This window comes from Triturus cristatus, chromosome 1_2, assembly GCF_964204655.1.
Source record: "Triturus cristatus chromosome 1_2, aTriCri1.1, whole genome shotgun sequence".
NCBI classification, from domain to species: Eukaryota; Metazoa; Chordata; class Amphibia; order Caudata; family Salamandridae; genus Triturus; species Triturus cristatus.
In genome coordinates this window covers 744,427,332-744,448,567 of record NC_140580.1, presented here as the reverse complement: position 1 = coordinate 744,448,567, position 21,236 = coordinate 744,427,332, and the positions used below count along the sequence as shown (strand labels likewise).

The 21,236-nt window shown below is 48.8% G+C and overlaps 1 protein-coding gene across 1 annotated transcript in view; it reads right to left on the bottom strand.

The window, feature by feature from the left end:
* The window catches only part of LOC146867929 (protein Wnt-4), a 193,151-nt gene that overhangs the window by 5,455 nt on the left and 166,460 nt on the right, over window positions 1-21,236 (bottom strand). The gene's annotated exons all lie outside the window — the stretch shown is intronic.

The window sequence follows — 21,236 nt, the reverse complement described above, 5'->3', positions numbered from 1 at the left end:
CGCCAAGCATCACTTGGGCTAAAAAAGGGTCTGTAAATATAATGGCAGGTCTTAGACACATAAAAACGGTTTTATTGAGGTGAAGGTCAAACCCTTGGGGTTCAGGGTGGTTTCAAATTGCCATGGCCATGTCTCAGTAGCTACATCTTAAAAAAAACAGAACAAAGTTCTATTTTTGTTGTGGACAATTTTCTCTGGAAATGGCATCACCATGTTATTCTTTGAAATAAATCCCCAATTTGGAGGTCTATTTCAGGAATAACTATTGTCTCTCATCTGCCTGGTGTTGTCTAACAGCAAAAGGAACAAATGATTAACGGAATGCTGAAACGTTTCAACCACTCACCCCCAGCCAAGAGATCTGGGTATATCCATCATTCTTTTGCTCACTATGTCACTGTGCATATGGCTGGGTCCAAACTGGGGTGGCATTGTGAGAAAAAAGAACAATGGATTAAACCCCGATATCTTGACTGGGAGTGAGAAGTTGAAAAGTGTCAGCACTCTGTCTATCATCTTGTTGTGTGTGCTATGTTCGCTCTAAGTGGCCAAGAGTATGTCCAGACATTGGTCCCTTGCTCTCTGTGCCACTGGATTCAAGCTAGCCTGGCTGATGAGGGGTGATACCCCAAAACTGGTTCCAGGATGTTTGTTTCTGGTCCAGGTAGACCCTGGCCTGGCAGGTCGGGCTGGACTGTTAACATGAGGAGCAGAGTCAAGGCTGATTTGCACATGGAGGGGTCCAAACTGGGGTGGCATAGTGAGCAAAAGAACAATGGATTAAACCCAGATTTCTTGACAGGGGGTGAGTGGTTGAAAAGTTTCAGCATTCTGTCCATCATCTTGTTGTGTTTGGAGCTGTCTAACAGAGTGTTGGGACATTTAGACTTTTTCTTTATAAGATATCTTTAAATGGCAGCTTCACGCACGCTGATGACAGAGATGATGACATCACTGCCAGTCGTAGCAGTGATTTTTCTGCGCTCATAAGTCCACAGCTCTTGTGAACAAGTGATCCCACAACCTATTTACTCTCAGGGTGGCATCAAGAACAATCTTAATTTGGGCAGTTTGGCGGTAGTTGGTGTTGTGGCTGTCCTGCTTTCTCTGCAACAGATGTCTGGAGATTAGGCCATTTATTTTAAAAAGCATACCCTTTATAGATCTTATCGCTCATTACCAAAAACTCTAGGTCTACTGAGTGAACTCAGTTTTCTCTCCACTCATTGTTACATTGCCTCAAAAATCATTGCAAGTACTGACAGTTTTTCTTTAAATTCCTTGTCTTAGGCGTTGTTCACACTCCTATCAGAACATTGATTTTGAAGAAAAGTTCATTAAGTTGTTGTGCAACCTTAATTTACATTTTATTACCTGTGCATTTTATGTATATTTTGCCAAACCAACAAACAAGTGATTAAATCAAGCATCTACAACAGCTATGCTGTTTATATGTGTTTAGATCAATATAATGTGCATGTTTACACAGCGGGGGATTGACTACGAATGCCTAAAGAGAGTGGAGACAACATTCAGCGAAAGAGCAGTACGTTTATATAATTGTGTGCCTTTTGTGGTGATATGAGGAGAGTAAACGACTACAAACACCAACTTTAAGACAGATAAACTGTTTCATCAGTTTGAGTAAAAGATTATTGAATGCTCTAAATCTTACTGGGCACATGGAAATGATAAAGAAATGAGTTACTAAACACAAGTTCAAGCACATTTGGGTAAAGGAATTTATGAATTAAAGAGACCTTAAAGCATTAGTTTAAGATATATGTCGGTCTCATAGAAGGAGGATGCATTGAAGAACAATATCACTACATAAACACTAGATCATCTTAAAGGAGACAATAATCCTGCGATTGAGGGATATGCTGCCTCCATATATGTTCTTATCCATACCAAGAGCACAATTAATGTTACTAAGCTATTTGTCTACAAAGTTACTTGGGATCAAACAGGTTGGTTCAGATCCATAAATTAATTAAAATCTGTAATTTTTCTTGAGATATAAGAAAAACATTGGAGCGTGTGATAAAAGTTGGCCCAATGCACAGACATCTAAAACACGTTCTAATAATTAGAAAGGGCTTAAAAGGAAAGTCAAAATCACATGTATATTCTTTCTTAATATTTGTGAAGAATATAAAGCATGCAATGCTACTAAGCTTTGAACATATATATATACACGAGGCAGTTTTGCATTACTGATTCCCTAGCTAACAGCACACTCCAGATGCTGTCTTTGAGGACACTTTGGGAGGCCTTTAACATAAGGATTTGCGATCCAATCCACAGATGTTCAGTAAAAGATGGCAGCTCTGAATTTACTTGAAAATTTGGGGGAGATTAGGCATGCAAAGCACAATTTTAGGAAGGGGCTAACATTTGGTTTTCTATTCAACATTCCATAGGAGAGACTAATGACTCTATCAAATTTGGGTAATGGTCAGAGTTTTTGTCCTTTAGCTATTTGATCAGACACCATCTAAAGTAACTCATCAGTTAAAAAGTGATAGATTGCTTTGAAGCAATACTTCGGATGTTTTAAATTGCTCAACCCTACCTCATCCTCTAAAGATATCAACTTCAGATTCACTAGTTCTGAATAATTTTAGGCCCACTGCAGGTGGGCTGCTCTGACTACCTAACGTAATGGAAAAAGTGGTGGCAGTGAGACAAAATGCTTGACAATGGTTCCTTTTTTGCTGATTCGTTTAGGCTTTTCAGCAGCCTTCCACAGTGAGGACTACATTCAGTTGCTGCCCACCTGTAATCATTTTTTTTTTGTTGCTATTTTTTATATTGCAAACCTAGCTCCGAGTCATTGGAGTGCCTTTCAGCAGAAATCGACTATGCTGCACATTTTGTTTAGGCACAGGGAGATTAAGGGGTATATTCATAAGAACGTGTGATAACTACCGCAAGAGTAGCTTAACGCAACTCTCAACATCGTAGCCTATCACGGGAAAATTACGCCGTGCCAACCAAGTATTCACAACGCGGCGGTAGCATGCAATAGTCACCAGATAATGCGTCAAATGGCCGTGCAAAAATCAACGCCATGCCGCAAAAATGCGAAACGTGAATGCAAAAAATCATGCGATGAGGCCAATCGCGGTACAAAAAGTAGCGAAAACCAGCCATAGGCTTGCATATACCACGCGTCGGGCGGGAAAATGTACCATATAAACCACAGAAACAACACACCAGAAACAAGCCAAAGCACGTAGCAACATTGATGCACCCTGACCCAGCGCAGAGGCCAACCCCACAACCCCCACAGACTGCCAGCAAGGAACAACAGGGACGGGGACGGCCGAGGAGAAGAGGGAGAGGAAGACGGGGTGCAATCCGCAGCAAAACCAGATCAGCATCACGGAGGTGACAGAACACTACCAGCAACTGACCCACAAGTAGACCACCTGGAATGCAGTCGGAGTGCCGAGGAGGCCAATCGAGGAGGCCAAGAGGCGCTGGTATGATGTGACAACCTAAACCAGGCACAAACCCGCTGCCAACAGGAATACTGCAACGGCGACAGGAGGTGGCAGTCCTGCGCCAATGGAGGAGCTGGAGGAAACCGAGGCCACAGTCATCAGTGTGGAGACGGTGCAAGGAGTAGGGAGTACGGACACAGCCTGAGAGGACCTGACACAACATCAACAGGGTGAGCAACGACCAGGGACTGGGGGACGGGGGGAGATGGGCACAATGGCACACATTCACAATGAGGTGTAGCACACTACACACCCACAATCACCCAGGATCATGTCCCTGATCCCCTTGGCACACTGCAGCACACACACATAGCAAGAACAACACACCCACATTGACGTGGTACAAACAGAGGACACAACCGGCTCCGCACATGAACAGAAACATGTGTACTACATCTGACTACATCTGACAGAGCTGGAAACTGCGAAATGGAAATGTACGCGTACGACCTCACGTCCGTCATGTAGTCCAAATGTACACTGTCCCACAGAAGAATCCAGCACCTCCCAAACAGTCACAATGGTCATTGTCATACAGTCTGCATGTAAACCAGTACAATGCGCCAACATACATGTCAACACAATGTCAACATGCATCTCCCCTTCACATTGCCGAGGGGCACACAACACCTCCACCAGAGCACAGAAGACAACACATCTGTGATGCCGGAGAGGACCACCACACCTTCAACACCGACGCCCTACAACAGCCCATGGATATCCCACGCAACCCACCACCAGGACCCGGGCAGCCAAGCTACTTAAAGGAGAACACAGAGCCTGCAACAGACCACACAGAAGGAAGCACCCGCAAGCACAGCTGGCTCACAACACTTAACCCACCCACAACATGGCACCCCAAAGCCTTGTGTCAGCACGCTAAAAGGAGGTGGCCCAACAGGTGTGGGTGGGCTCCGAACCCATGGAAGGTGAACTAGACCACATACTTTGGTGTCTCTTACCCTTCAGGGACCACCCACACCCCACAAAGGAGAGCCACACTGCCATAGAGACACATGCAGATCCACATTCACAGTACACAACCACGCCCAGGGGCCCGCACATATCAGTCACACACCCACGTTGGGTCTGCGTACTACGGCCCAGGCCACTCCACTTATGAATTGAGTGGGTGACGACAAAGCTACATGTCCAAGCTCAAACCCGATGCCTGCAGTGACATGCCTGCATCCGCTGTACACAGCACAAGGTAATGTCGTAGGGCCCTGGGCCTCCATGCATATAACAAGACCATAGGGACACACGCAGACAGGATGTTGAACTGGCTACTGGCACGTGTGCCCGGCCCCTTTATTGGCAGGGCCAAATGTACAGTGATGCCTGTGCTGGATGTCTGTGGAGTGGGTGCAAGCCAACCCTCAGGGAGTTGTTGGTGCTGGCAACAAATACAACAGTTAACACAAAGAATACGTAAACAGACAACACCAGCATCACAGGGACAACTGCAGAGCATCATGGAGGTAGCCTGAGAAAGTCCAGAGGGCACACAATGAGCAAACAGCAGTGTCCTTGAGTTGCAGCGCACTGAGGTCTGGGCACTAAAGCTGAGCGTGCCCACGTGAAGAAAAAGTCTCGGATTGTGTCCCTTCGAGATATTCCTGATGCAGATGCAGTGGGGTGTGTTACACCTGCATCATCTACCTCATCAACGTCCCAGGTCTCCCACACTTCTTGAGGTGACATCGCTGCGCAACCTCTCCACAGCACAAAACTCAATCAGTAACGGACGATGGCTTGCGGTGCACTGAGTCAGTGGCACCTGGAGTGCCTAGCAGGGTATCAGTCTGATGATGGCATCCACGACAGGTGTGAGCAACTCCTCAAGTCTGTCAGGACCACCGTTTCGACTCTGGCAGATGGCGGTTGGAGGTGGTTCTGGCGGTGGTGGTTTGTGTGCCTCCTGCGGTGATGTGACGTCCGGGCCGGTCAAGACTCAATTTGGTGTGTGGGCCCTGGTGGCCCGCAGTTGAGGCCAGAGGCAGTGGACAGCGCAGGGCCACAGGCACCTGGCATCGATGACCCTAAGGCCATCCAATATCTCAGACGAAGGAGTCCCGGACCTGACCAGCACAGAGTTAGTGGCCCCGGATGCACTGAGGTGCACTGAGGTAGGTCCACGCGCAGTGAGCGGATCCTCATCGATGACGAGGGTGAATGTGGTGGAGCCTTCCGGGGGACAGAGGAAGGAGTCCTCCAGAGAATAATGCGGAAGGTCTGATGTTATCCAGAAGCAGCAAATGGTGGAGTGGAAAGGGACTGCCTCGTTTTCACCTCCAATTCGGTATCAGCTACATGAGGATGAAAACTAGCACCTAGTCCATAGACTCAGATGCCACAAATGTACAAACAGAGTGTCCATGAATGTAGGAGAACAGACTTAGTGGCACCGGTGCTGAGAGGGGATGCAGTCTGCAATGATGCCAGTACACTGATATGAATTCTGCCATCGCTAAATCAAGACTCTGTGACCTACTGGACCACAGCGTAGGCCGGAGGCAGTGGTCAGCAGTGGCCCACACCCACCTGTCGTTGGCTCGCGATGCACAGAGTTAGTGACCTCAGGGCAGTTGTCAGTAGTGTTCGATCACCTCCATAACGATGATCCAATTCCCTCTGGACTGCAACGTGTCATCCTCTTATGCCTCGCCTTGCGTGCGATGATATGTATTCTGCCTTTGAATAATTGATGTTCAGTTCCAATTCTGTGACCTACTCTTGTGCAGCGTTGGCCAAGAGCAGTAGTCCGCGTAGGCCCACAGACATGTGTGGTTGTAATGCTATGCACAGACTTGGTGGCACCACATCGAAGGGAGTATAGTGAAATGAACTCTACCATAAATAATGTTCACTGCCATGGTGAAATCAAGACTCAGTTCCAAATGTTTGACCTACTTGACCGTGGTGTAGTCCGGAGTCGGCAGTAGAGTACATCAACGAGAAAGGAGTAAAGCGGGCCTGTGTCGTGGAGGCCGTGATGGTCTGAGAGGCTGTCAAGGTCGCAGGCCTCGGGCTTGGAGCTTGCGCCGGCACGTGGTGGGCCCTCCTTGACACATGCCAGTGTCGGAAGGTGATCAGTGTGGCCTGGCTGCGCAGGGGCAGGCCTGTTGTGTTCGGGGTCCAGCGGCGCACAGGATCACAGGCAACTCCGCTCAGGAGGACGTCGTCTGCCTCGTGGCATGGTGAGAGGCGCCGCACTAGCAGAGATGTCGGGCTTTCCGGAAGAGGACCACGCCCAGGGCTACATGCTTTTTATTCACAGCCCTACGCTGGCCTGGCATATGACGGGCCATCCCACTCCGCTAACGCTTATGGGGGGGACATAATAGGCAACTTTTCCACGAACTCCCCCACTGGCTGGGGTGACAAGGGTGCGTCCACTGTCCACTACACTCCATACACCAGAGGTGTATGTCGCCATGGATATGGGTGTGTTCGGCATACTTTGGTCTGTCCAGCACAACTCCGCCACTCTTGCCATTGTGTACTTTCCCAATCATAGTTCTCCTGCATCCTTCACACTTGCCTGGTTGCCACCTCTCCCCCACATTGGGCTAGTGTGTGGCTGAGGTGCCATGCCATTGATGGCTCATGTTCACGGCTTGCCCAGGTTGCCATTGTGAGTTGTTCTGTCGTGTCTGGTGGGAGGGCATGTTGTTTTGCATGTTGGTTGTGATTTTGTGACATGTGCATTGCCAAGGTTGTGAGTTGCATGGTTGTGGAGTTGAGGTGAGTGGGGTGTTCATTTGGAACTTGCCAAGGGGCTGTGCATTTCCCTTGGTGCCATCCTGGAAACGCTGGTTGCTGCTGGACTGTCGGAGGATGAAGGGGCTATGCACAGTGGCAGGGTATTTGGAGGCGACATTGGTGGAGGTTCCATGGTGTTTGATGTTGCCTAGCCATTGATGTGAGACGTGTGCTTTCTGTTGCGGTGATTGTGTGCTGTGTCACCAGGGGGCACAGGTATGACATGTGTGCTGTGGATTGCCCCCAACACGTGCATGCATCCAGCTATGGCATATGGTCCATGCTTGGTCTCCAGCGGATCATATGCATTGTGTTGGGCATATAGGGACTGGGGTACCAGGCTTCACACTTGCCTGGTTGACACTTCTCCCCCACATTGGGCTAGTGTGTGGCTGAGGTGCCATGCCATTGATGGCTCATGTTTACGGCTTGCCCAGGTTGTCATTGTGAGTTGTTCTGTCATGTCTGGTGGGTGGGCATGTTGTTTTGCATGTTGGTTGTGATTTTGTGACGTGTGCATTGCCAAGGTTGTGAGTTGCATGGTTGTGGAGTTGAGGTGAGTGGGGTGTTCATTTGGAACTTGCCAAGGGGCTGTGCATTTCCTGATTGTGTGCTGTGTCACCAGGGGGCACAGGTATGACATGTGTGCTGTGGATTGCCCCCAACACGTGCATGCATCCAGCTATGGCATATGGTCCATGCTTGGTCTCCAGCGGATCATGTGCATTGTGTTGGACGTATAGGGACTGGGGTACCAGGCTGATGGTGATGTTCAGGACAGGTGTGAGGGACTTCGATGTGGCTGGCTGTGAGACTCCTCCGACTCTGGTGAGTGTTGGTTGGGGGGTACCAGGGCCAACAGGTCCAGCATAGCCAGCAGCTTTGTATGGGGTGGGTTGTTGGTTGTCTGCTGTGTTGTTGCCGTCGGCCTGTTGGGCGTTGTTGGTCGGGATGCGTAGGATGGTTGTCCTTTTGAACCTTTAGTGGGCAATGACATTGTCAGGTTTTAGGTCTTTGAGGCTGGTGCGTTTCCTGGGGGTCCACTGTCTTTGTTTATGCAGCCTCTGTGGTGGTCCGGGGGGGGGGGTTCGGTTGGGTGTTGGGGTCCTGGGGTGGTGGCGGTGGGTGTTGTGGCCCTCTTGGGTGTCTGGGCTGCATGTCCAGTGGCTCCGTGGCATCTGTTGCCCTTCCGATGTGGCTGTGGGCTCCCTTTTGTGGTGCAGGCTGTGGTCCGACTTTGCACCAGGTCAGAGCAGGTGTTATTTCCCTGCTGCTAACGTGCCTTATCGCCTGTTTTTTTGTTCTTATCGCAGTTCTGGCTTGTCGTTGTGAAAGTTGTGGAGTGGTGTTGACGCGGCTTTTTGCACGGGAACGCCTACTCTGCATCTCATTAGCGATCGCGGGTAAACTGGTGCTGTGGGCTGTTAACACCAGCATGTGATTGGGGCGATAAGTTTATCGCAACTTTGGCTGCGATAAAGTGCCGTTAACTCGGCAATAGATCCTTGTGAATATCCCCCTAAGTATGTTGCAAATAATCACAGGATCTTGAGCCAAGATCAGGATTAGAGCCTGCGTCCTCATGCCCCAAAGTATTTAGCTGTAGCAAGCAGGCCAGATCTCCTACCCGGTCATCATGAGACCCATTTGAGGGGTTATGATGCACCTGCTTTTTAAAAGGCAGCTAGCAGCATTTACCAATGTGGGACATCGTTATGAGTTCCTTGTTGATTGATTGTGGTGTCCCTCAAGGATCATCTTGATCCTTGCCGTCCTTTATCATCTATTTTAAACCCCCTGTGAGTCACCTTTAAGGCAGGGAACTGACTTTCCACTGTTATGCAGATGGCAAGCAGATATATATGCATGGAAGTCGGCCTCAGCAGAGTTTCACCATGGTATTAGTGAGTTTAGAGCAGCTGAATGACTTTGCTCTGGTGGTCATGCACCTACTACTGTTCAAACAAACATTTTACTCTTGAATCCTCTCTTAATAAGCATTGGCAAAGCTGCTAGGTCTTGCCTGTGACACCTATTGGCTTTGACAGTACTTCTTTATTTTCTCCAGAAAGCCATTGTGCACGCACAAGGAGGTTCGGTGGCCATCTTGGAATAATTTTTCTCAAAGCAAAAAAAAAAAGATTTCAAGATGCCCACCGTGTGTGCATATATGTGTTTGTTAGTGTTCCATGTAAAAAGTGGTGAATAACATGCACCTTTTTTTAAATAAATTCTCTTTATTCAGCTCAATATAACATAGAAACACCACAATAGTGTCCCTGTTACATAGTAAGATTGTATTCGAAAGAGCATGTGTAGCCATATATCACTCACTCTAGATCCAAGCACCAAACCCTTCAAGTTGGAGAAAGACACAGTCGGGTATGGGGTCGGGCCTGTTATCTAATGTACACAAACCACCACGATAGTCATTCCATTTGCCCCATAGTTCTTCCCAATTTTTTGGACACACCCTATTCTTGTAAACTGTTTTTTTCAGCTATCATATTCGTGTCCATATCTTTTTCCAAATCCCTCAGGCTTGGCACTATTTCCGCTCACCAGCATTGGGCTATATTGCTCTTGGCCACTGCAAGGACTAGAATCATCCAGGTCAGTCCCATTTGATTGATATATGAGTCCCAGATGTTAAGTAGGCACCACTTGAGAGTAAGAGGGATTGTCATGTCCCATAAGGCATTCATATAGTTAACAATTGCCTCCCAATAAGACTGTATGGTGGGACAAATAATATGAAAGAAGGTACCTTTCTGAGCACAGTTTCTACAGCAGGTATCATTCGGCACCGACCCATTTTTACCAGCGTGGTACAAGCGAAGTAGGCTCTATGTAGTATCTTAAGTTATAACAAGCAAAAGCCTGCGCTGATTACTATTTCCCTTGGCGAGGCCAGAGCCTCTGGCCACTCGTCATCCTTAATACCCCAAGTTCACAGCCCACTTCTCAAGCAGACATAGAACAGTGTTGGGGATGCTGTTGATGAGTTTCCGGTATGCGAGTGAAATCACTTTACGTTCCATGTGCTTTTCTAATAAGCGATCTTCCAGAGGAGAGGAGTCTGGCAGTTCCTCCCCCATGGGTATTGCTGATTGGATCACATGTCTAACCTGTAGGTATTGGAATATCTCGGCGTTGGCCAGGTTGTAGTCCCTCGGGAGGTCAGCAAAAGGGATAACTGCTCCCTGCATCCAAAGTTCTCCTATTTTAGACAAGCCTATTAGGTGCCGCTCGTCAAAGCCCAGCAATGCCCCCAGCATGCTCAAAGCTGCAGAGTCCCACAATAGCGTGGAGCACGTAAATCCTTTTTCCTCCCCAAAGCATCATGGGCTGCATGCCAGAGGCCGATCGTCACAGCCATCGGGCTCTGTTGCGGTGGCCGCCATGGTGCAGAGTACAGGCTGATAGGTGCATCCATTGATTAATCATATCTTAATGTGCCGTTCAGTAGTCCTTTTGCACATTTGGTAGGGCAATGCCACCATCATACCACCTCCTTGTAAGCCTTATAAAGTGTGATTCTTGCTGATCCCCGGTTCCATAAAAGTATACGCAGTGTAGTTTATTGCTTTAAAAAATGTCATTGGGAAGGGTATAGCTTATTATGGAGGGCATATAAAAAATGGGGCAGTGCCATCATCCTAACGAGTGCCGCTTTCCAGAGGAGGGACAAGGCCGAGGACCTCCAGTTCTGTACATCTTTCTTCAGCATAGCCAATGGGGGAAGGAGGCTTTCCTCATAGAAGAGAGCAGGATCCACTGTTGCAAATATCCCCAAGTATCTCACAGACCCCAGGAAGGGCAGGCGGTTGGCTGTGTAGAATATATTTAATTGATTTCACCCAATTTATCCTGTAGCCCGAATAACGGACAGATATAGCAAGTACATTCATTATTCTGGCAAGGGAACTCTTGGGGTCAGCCATATATAGCAGGACGACATCAGCATATAATGATATTCTGTCTTCCCACTGATCTGACCTAAAGAGACCCCACCCCAGAGCAGGGGGCCCATATAGATCAATTTTTTTATTTTTTTTTAAAGTTTTTTATTGTTTTGACTTGCAATCATCATCATTACATCTGGGCCATATAGATCCATGCAGCCAGGAGTTCCAACATCATGCGAAAAGGAGAGAGGACAGTGGGCATCCCTGATGGGTGGTACGTTGTAGAAGGAAAATGCACAATATTTCTCCGTTGGTCACTACCTGGGCCAGTGGTTCAGTGTAAAGGAGTCGCATCCAGATCAGGAATCTAGGCCCGAAGACAAAGAGATAAGGCTATTCAATGGTATCAAACCCACGCTGGTGTTGAGTGATAAGATAACCGCATCCTCTTGAAAGTATTCTGCCCTACCCAGCACACAATGCAGCCTTCTCAGGTTGAGTGCAGTACTTCTCCCCTGCATAATATTTTAACTTCGGCATTGAGGAGAGAGATAGGCCTATAGGAGGCACAGTGGTTTCCTTTTCTTATGTAAGGTGATGATCGCTGCTATTCTTTGGTCCCTAGGGAGTATCCCTTACTCCCGGCACTCTTCAAACAGCCGTAATAAATGCGGGGCAATTTTCGGTGCTGTGAGTTAGTAGAGCTGTATAGGTATCTCATTGGAGCCCAGTGCTTTGCCTACATTTAAATTGCAAATTGCCTGTACTATTTCCTCTTGGGTTAAGTCTCCTTCGAGGAGGCTCCTACCATCAGCAGAGAGAGTGGGGAGTGGCATGTCAGTCAGGAATTTGCGACATTCCTTAGCAGTTTAAGAGCTAGATGGGGGAGTAGAGGTGTGAGTACTAGGAAGCAAAATTCTCCTCAATGGCCCGCTTATCAGTAATCCACCCTCCCCTTTCGGATTGGAGCCTGAGTACCCATCCTCTCGCCCTCTCCTTTTTGTCCAACCAGGCCAGGAGTTTACCAGCCTTAACATCAGCCTCATAGACACAGTGTAAGGTTGCCCTGTGTTTAGTTTTGGTATTTTCAGTTACCAATTCCCAATATTCTTGTTGCTTGAGCACTAGTTTATGTGGGATGTCGGCCTGGTTCCGGTGTGTCAACTGCGCCTCTAGTCGTGCTAAGTCCCCTTCTATCTCTTCAAAGCCAACCCTTTCATCCCTCCTATGGCCCACAATCAAGGCGAGACCATGCCCCTTAATGACCCATCTTGTACTCCTCCCACAATGTTAGGGCAGAGTCTACCCCCATCTCATTATCGGTAAAGTATTGCTCAGTGGCTATTGTAAGGCCCTCCTGTATCCTAGGGAACTTCCGGTACCAGGGGTTCAGTTTCATCGTTCAGTGGATCCCTGGGTCTACAAGGTCATATACAGCCCATATTGGTGAATGATCGGATATACCTCTGGGCAGATGGGTCAAAGCCAGCACATAGTCAATTCTAGAGAAAGGGTCGTGTGCTCCAGAGTCGAAAGTGAGTGTTGCATTGTGGGGTTGTGGACTCTCAACACATCTACTAGACCTATGGCATTTAAAAAGTCTGCCAGTGGGTCACAGCCCGGAGGCACCTGTCTAGGGGGCCAACAATCAGTGGAGTCATTAAGTGTAAGGGTAAAGTCACCACCCATGAATAGTTCTCCGTCTGGGAGGTTGAGAAGTAGTGCACTCAGGTTGGCTAGCGTGGTCTCATGGCATCTTAGAGGGTTGTAAACACTTACAATATTAATGGGGGTTCCTTCCCAGGTACCCGCGACTGTCACATATCTACTGTCTTTTTCCACCCAGGAGTTGTGTATTTGTATTGCTAACGTCTTTTTGACCATTATGCCTACTTCTCTAGACCCAGATGTATAACCTTCCTGGGCCAGCATTTTGTAGCCTCATCTGTCTAGAGCTCTATACTTGGTGCTAGTCAGATGTGTCTCCTGGAGGAGAACGACATTGGGCGAATGTCTTTTAATAAATTGCAGGACAACTCCTATTTTGACCTTATTGACCATGCCATTGACGTTCCATGACATGAGGAGGCTTATCTATGGGTAGCGTTGTGCCAGGCATCTGGGTATGCATCTAAAACTGGATCCCCCCATTCCATCCAAGCAGTCTGCGCTGTAACCTCTTCTGGGTTGTGTTGTGCCGTATGTGCTGCAGATGTTTCAGTATGAATTCCTCTACAAAGAGATATGTGGCCAGGCCCTCCACCCACTCGGGAAGCCCCAGTATACAGATATTGTTTCATCTTGAGTGACCTTCTCAGTCTTCAAGTTGGGCCTACAGATTGGTCCCGATCATTTTTAAGTCAGTCAGTTGAGTTTTAAGGGAGGATGTTTCTGTTTCCAGGGCTGTCGTCGCACCACGAGCCCAGGAGGCCAGGCGCAGGAAGTCCCAGACCAGTCCCTCTATCTCTGCCTTCTCTGCCCACCCAGGTACTCTGCAGCGGAAATGGGGCAGGTCCGACACCTCCGCACCACACTCTCTCCCAGCAGACGGCTCCTGAGCTCTGCGCCATTCTCCACCACGGCCCCAAGCAGGAGTCAGCAACGCGGTCCAATCGAGTCCTCACAGTTACCTGGGCCGGGCTGTCACCGTAGGGCCGCCACACTCCGTTGGGTCCCTATGCTGCCCCGGCGATGTGGATCGGGGTTGCTGCTTGAGGCATTGCAGCTCTGTCGATCTCCACTGCCCGCAAGTGTCCGGCTTGCCTCTCTTCCAATGTGGTCTAGGCCAGATTGAGTGTTAGGCCCGGACAAAACACTCTGGTTGCTCCACCGAAGAGATCCAGGCCTCAGTCTCAAAATGGCTGAATTGGCGGAGTTCCGCCCCTTGAGGCAACTACGACCGAAGTTCACTAGAACCACACTGTTGCACACTATGTTAGCCTGTGGTTAGGGACAGATTTTTTAACAGATGTTAGGGGATGGAACAGTCAGGGCTCAGAGCATAGGAAGAGGTGTGGTGCAGCGGCCAGGATGGCTGACTCCGGAACACGGGGGCTCATGGTTCGATCCCCGGCGCTGGCGGCAGGTTAGCCCAGCACCTTGTGACTCTGGGCAATAGCTCCCTTAATCTTCCCGATGGCCCACAGCACTGGGACACCTCTCCGGAGGTAGCTGTGCACTTTACAAACACTGACAAATGCTGAGCGCGCGGCCATTTTGCTCAGCGAACGTCCATGCCCCCCAACAAACACATTTTATGCATCCATTCTACAGTGTTTAGCACATTTTTTGTAGTACTTAATTTTACATTTTGATGAAAGCAAATGAAAAACCAACCACAAAACCAGATGGAGCACAATCAGCTCTCTAGTTATAATCAGCATAATACTAAATGTCGGACTCATTTTAATACTGAAATGTCCTTCAACTGTGGCTGTAAGCATAGTTCATGTTGTCCATTATACCTACTTAACCCATACTCTAAAATAGTAACAAAAGTCTTGGCTTTTAGATTTGCAAAGTTACTCTCTGGGTTGGTAGAGCAAAATTAACAAGGAATTGCGGTACTAAAAATCAGATAACTCAAGACACAAATTGGTACTAGCTGGACAAGTTACTTACCTTTGGTAATGCCTTATCTGGTAGAGGCATTATCTAGCCACAGATTCCTTACCTTTGAACTTCCAGGCGTCAGGATTTTACTTAGCAATACCTTTGCGCGCCAGTAGGTGGCGTCGGGTGACTGCGTGACATCGGCACCGTCGTGACATCCGCATCATCAATATAACCGCCACTCCGATGAGCTGACGTCAGTACTTTTCACGACTTTCCACTCCAGAAGCGTGTAGCCATGAAGTGACTGACCACGGTGTGTTAAAAAAGAGACTAGGGCCCTGAAGGGAAACAGCCCTAACACTAAAAAACAATTCCGCAGTGCAGGGAGGATGAGTGGGTCGGTAAGGAATCTGCAGCTAGAAAATGTCCCTACTAGATAAGGCATTACTGAAAGTAAGTAAATTGTCCATCTGATAGAGATATGTAGCCGCAGATTCCTTACCTTTAAACAGATACACAAGCAATACCTTCCCCGGAGGTGGGACCGCGGAAAAGCTTTCAACCAGGAAATGCTGTAAGACAGAGCAGCCAAACAGGCTCTCCCTGCGAACCTGAGAATCCAGGCAATAATGTCTGGCAATCATGTGCAGAGAGGCCCAAGTGGCCGCTTGGCAGATTTCATAAATAAGAACACCACGCTGAAGGGAGGTGGTGGCTGCTTTCGCCCTGCTGGAATGGGTCCTAAGGCCTTAAGGAGGCTGCTTCTTTGCCAAGGCATAACATATTTTGATGCAGAGGATAATCCACCATGATATGGTCCTCTTTTGGACAACACACCCTTTCTTTGCTCTCACATATCCTATAAAGAGTTGGTCATCCACCTTGAACTCTTTTGTGCAATCAAAGTAGAATGATAACGCTCTTTTTGAGTCCAGACGGTTGAGACACTCCTCTTCCTTTGAAGGATGAGTAGGTGCATGGAAAGTGGACAGAGTAACGGACTGTCCCAGTTGAAAGGGAGTTACAACCTTGGGCAAAAAGGATGTCCTAGTTCTCAGTACCATTTAGTCTAGGAAAACTGTCAGGTAAGGAGGCTGTGATGATAGTGCCTTTAGATCGCACACACTCCTGGCAGAGGAAATTGCCACCAAAAAAGCTGTTTTGATAGTGAGCAACCTTAGATGACAGTTGTGCATTGGCTCGAACGGTTCGCACATCAAGAAAGTAAGGACCAAATTAAGGTCCCATTGTGGTATAAGCAAAGAAGAAGGGGGAAACAAGTGGGTTAAACCCTTCAAAAATCTCTGCACCATAGGGGACCTAAAAAGTGAAGGCTGATCTGGCAGCCGCAGAAAAGCTGAGAAGGCCAAAACATAGCCCTTCAAAGTGCCCAAAGCAGAGTCCTGCTGGGCCAGGGAAAGGATAAACGGGAGGATATCTGCCATGGAGGCAGATAAGGGGTCAATGGAACGTTCTGTATAATATTTACAAAATGTATTCCATCGGCAGGCGTATAACTATTTTCTGGAGGGATGCCTGGCTACCAGAATAACCTCGAAGACTTCGGGAGGAAGGTCAAAAGCTGTCAACTGTCACCACTCAATCTCCATGCAAGGAGGGGGCGAGGGGACAGGTTCAGGTGGAGGACTCTCCCCTGCTGCTGCAACTGAAGATCCTCCCGAAGGGGCAGCCTGATCAGAGGATCGATGCTCATATCCAGAAGCTCAGGATACCAAACTCTCCATGTCCAATCCAGAGTCACAAGAATAACATGTGCCCAGTCGCTCCTCATCATCTTGAGCATTCTGGGCAGGAGTGGTATGGGTTGAAAGGCATACAGGAGGCCTGAGCTTCACTCGCGACAAAAAGCTTTGCCGAGTAAAAGCTGCCTTGGAAACTCCAACGTGCACAACTGATGACATTGTGTGTTCTCTTTGGAGGCGAACAGATCTAACCGAGGCTTTCCCCACCGCTAAAAGTGACTTTAAGCCACCATTGGATGGAGATGCCACTCGTGATCCACAAGGCACCTTAGGCTGAACTTGTCTGCTCTGGTGTTCAGAGAACTAACCAGATGTTGAACCACCAGGGAAATGCCCTGTTGTTCCAGCCAGGTCCAGAGGTGCAGAGCCTATTGACAAAGAGTCCACGACCCCAATCCGCCTTGTTTGTTGCAGTACCACATGGCGGTAGTGTTGTCCGTAAACACCTGAACTAGCCTTCCCTTGATGGGTGGTAAAAAGGCTTTCAGTGCCAATCGGATTGCCTGAAGCTCCAACAGGTTGATATGGAGCCTGGCTTCCTCTGGATACCAGAGTCCTCTTATCTACACCTCCCTTAGATGGCCACCCTTCCCAGAAGAGAACCATCCATCACTACAGTGAGATCTGTGTGGGGAAGGGTGAGGGTCCGCCTCAGACCCAATCGTGGTTTGTTAGCCACCACTGCAGGTCTTTCGCAGTACCCTCCAAGATCTGAACCGGGTCGGTGCTCTGCCCATTGGAGCTTCAGGTCCCACTGCGGAGCCCGCATGCGCCACCGTGCATGGTCCACCAGCAGGATGCCATGAGGCCCAACAGTCTCAGAGTCATTCTTACCGAAATCCAGGATGGAGGCTAAACATCAGTATCATAGCCTGATTATACTGGACGCGCCGTTGGGGAGGATAGGCCCGAAATTTCACCGTGCCCAGAACCGCCCCAATAAAAGGGAGCATCTGAGAGGCAGTCAAGTGTGACTTTGGCACGTTCATAGCAAACCCCAGGGAATGCAGGAGGTTCGCTGTAGTCATGAGGAGGGACTGATCTCGTCTTCAACAACCAGTCTACGAGGTAGGGGAAGATTTATACCCCTGATCTCCACAGAAGGGCTGCGACCACCACCGTCACCTTTGTGAACACCCTAGGGGCACTGGTGAAGCTGAAGGGGGAGCACCGCAAATTGAAAGTGCTCATTGCCCACTGTAAACTGCAGGTAGCGGTGATGGGCAGGCTGCACGGTGATAAGAAAATGGGGATCCTCCTTGTCCAGTGCTACCATCCAGTCTCCCGGGTCCAGGGCAGACAGGATCTGAACTAGGGTGAGCATCCTGAACTTCTCCTTTTTGAGGAACGAGTTGAGGACTCTGAGGTCGAGGATAGGACGAAGGCCTCCGTCCTTCTTTGGGACCAGAAAATAGAGGGTGTAACAACCACAGCCTACATCTGGCCTGGGAACCCACTCTATAGCTCCCTTTGGCCATGAGAGTTTTGACTTCCTCGCGGAGAAGAGCAAGGTTATCCTCTGTCAGCCGGTCATACACTGGAAGCATAAATGGAGGGGTAGTCTCGAAGGGGCGGGAGTAGCCCCTTTGGACTATTTGAAACACCCACCTGGCAGAGGTGATGTTTCACAAGTGGAGGAAATGATGGCGTACTCTGCCACCGACTGATCGTGAATGATCCTAGGAGATTGGACTAGAAACGCTTGCGGTGGAGGAGGGGATCATGGCTTGGCTTGACTTCTGATGAACCGCATCCACGGCCCCACAGAGGCTGTTGAACTTGCTGGCCCCTCTGGCAGGAATAGGGTTAGCGCGGTTGGTAGCCCCTTCCATAGCCTTGGAAGGCATGTCCATAAGGTTAGCTTGGACATCCCCTGAAAAACCAGATGCTCTCAGCCAGGCGTGGCGACGTACGGCCACCGTCGTGGAAATCGCTCTGCCCAGCGAGTCTGTTGTTTCCAAGCCACATCAGATGGGAAAATTTGCTACATCTCTCCCATCTGAAATGGCTTGGGAGAGTAGGATCAGGTCCTCCTTAAAGACCCTGGACAGCACCTGCACAACTGTGTCCCATATCGAATGGGAATAATGGCCCAAAAGGCATGCGTGTTCACCGACCACAATTCCAGACTGGCGGAAGATAAAAAAATATTTCCAAAGCTTTCCAGTCTCTTGGATTCCCTGTCCGGAGGTGCGGAAGGGAACACGCCACAGGAAGTGGAAGCTTGAACCACCAAGCTTTGTGGGGTGGGGTGGGGTGGGCGGTGAGGATAACTGGGTCACCCGGTGCAGGGCAATGGGGCGGGCAATCGTCCTATTCACAGGAGCCCCTGTGCTAGGCTTAGACCAGGTGCCCAGAAGGAAGTCCGTTAAGGCCACATTGTAAGGCAGCAGGGGTTCCCAGCTGGAGACACCAGGCTGCGGGATCTCTGTCAAGACGTTAGTCTTGACTGCCACAGTAGGAAGCTGCAGGCCTAAGATCTCTGCAGCCCTACGTACCTCCATAGCAAATGATGCCCCCTCCTCCATAGCCAGGTTTGATGGAGACAGCATGCCAGAATCTGGGGAGGTGTCCAGACCACTGGCATCACCCAGTTCCTCATACCAGCCCATGTCTTGTGGTTGCAGGTTTTCTAAGGGATCCGGCTCCCCCTCTCAACCCTCCTCATCCATTCCTAAACCCTCAGGATAGGGCAGGTAGAGCGACATGGATCCGTATGGCTCTGTCGGCGCCAGTCTCGGTGTCGGAGAATGCCCAACCAGTTCCGTGTCATCGGGAATGAGGATTGGGGAGGCGCTGACGGTAGGCGCCAGTGACGCCAAGGACCTCGGTGGTAGATGCCGCACCGGGGAAGGTCGCTGTGGAGGTGTGGTCTGGACCCAAAAGCGCAAAACCAATGGGGACTTCTCCATCATCTGAGTCGGCGGGGCTCAAAGATGCACTGGCAGAGTCAGGCCACCCACATTTGATGCACATGGCATCAGAAAACTCCTTAAGCTGGGCGGGGGTCGCTCCTGGACCCAGGAAGGCAGGGAAATGCGGAGCTGCCCCAGGCACCCGCTCCGTGGATTGGGGCCTTTAACGCTGAGGGTCCTCCACCTCGTCGTGAGATGGGCAGGGTGCAGTCGAAGCACACTTCAACTTCTTGTGTTTTTTGTGGTGCCTCTTACCTGCCTTCGACTACTTCGATGAAGAGGACTTCGATTCAACTGAGTGGGGCTCAAGACTTCCTTGGCCAAACACCTGGACCGCGATCGAGATTGACGAGGCGACCTCCATGGTGCCACACGCCGGGACACGATCAGCTTTAGGGACCGCTACCTCAATGCCTTTTGCACCATGGCCTTGGAATCGGAGCACGACTTTGTGGTTGTGGTCGCACTCCAGACACCAGAGACACACTAAGTGAGGGTCCCTGACTAACATGGCACGGTGACAGGCGCAGCACAGTTTGAACCCCAAGGTCTTCTTACTAGACATCTTACAAACCAAAAGGAGTTGACAAAAAGTCGAGAAAAGTCTGTCAAAAAATGATAGGGCGTCGCTCGCTTGGACAGATCTGCACTGGCTGGCACGGAAAGAAAAGAACTGATGTCTGCATGTCGGAGTGACGGTTATATTGACGACGCGGACGTCACGACGACGAACACGAAGCCGACAACGTCACGTGGAGTCGACCAATGCCACCTACCAGCGCACAGGGGTACTGCTAAGAACAATCTTCTGGATCCAGGCTGAGGTTTGGAAGTTCAAAGGTAAGAAATCTGTGGCTAGATGTCTCTATCAGATGTTAATAATGATACAGATGAAGTACCGGACCTTGTGGTAAGGAGTGTCACTTGCAAAATGGCAGTCGACATGTTCATGTGGAAATTGTTGAGCGTTTGAATTATTTAAGACAGACTTTTCACTACTTTTTCAAGTTATTGAAGGTCGCAATTCAAATCCCAAGCGTGTAGTGGTAGTTAAATGAAGTCCGTCAGGGAGGAGTTCTATATGTATAGAGGTACAGGGCAATGATGCCTCCTGTTCTTTTCTACTATCGTCTGTGTTTAACCCATAGTGGTTATGCTGACAGAAAATAATCTTGAGGTCCTCTATTCTCTGACAATTTGGTATGCCTTCCTCAAAATGATGGGTGAAAACCTGTTTTTTAAGTAGCTGTAGGATCTTCACTAAGCAGCATAAAAATGGATATGATCAATTAGTAGAAAGTATGGGGGAGGAAGGACTGAAACAATATCCTCATTATATCGTCACTAAAAATGACAAAATTGTATTTGCCCACTTTAAGCGAAATGAAGGCACTTGGGTTAAATTCAGTCATGCTACACTTAAATGTACCCAGCTTTTGAATATTATGTTTTTTCTCCAAGATTATTCTTATTTTTTATAATGTCTACTTTTTTGTGCAGATTGTACCTGAAAATTAAATAGAATTGGTATTCTATAGTTAAGTTACAAAGCCAGTACATACGTTTAATTGATGAAATAACATTATAACAAGAGTTGACCTCACCAATTTGCGGTTGGCAAAAAAATTATGTTGCAAGTTTACTAACCAAAGTATTGGTCTAACTTTTAGGTGATGTAAGGATAGGATTAATTTAAATATGCCAATCACAGGGAGTGCTTTGTTGGTTACGGGTTATGATTGCCTCTGTGGGTCTCAACTTCACCCCAGAAGGGGGTAAGTCACTGAGAAGTGTGCCTTTCATGAACTCCCCTCTGCCCAA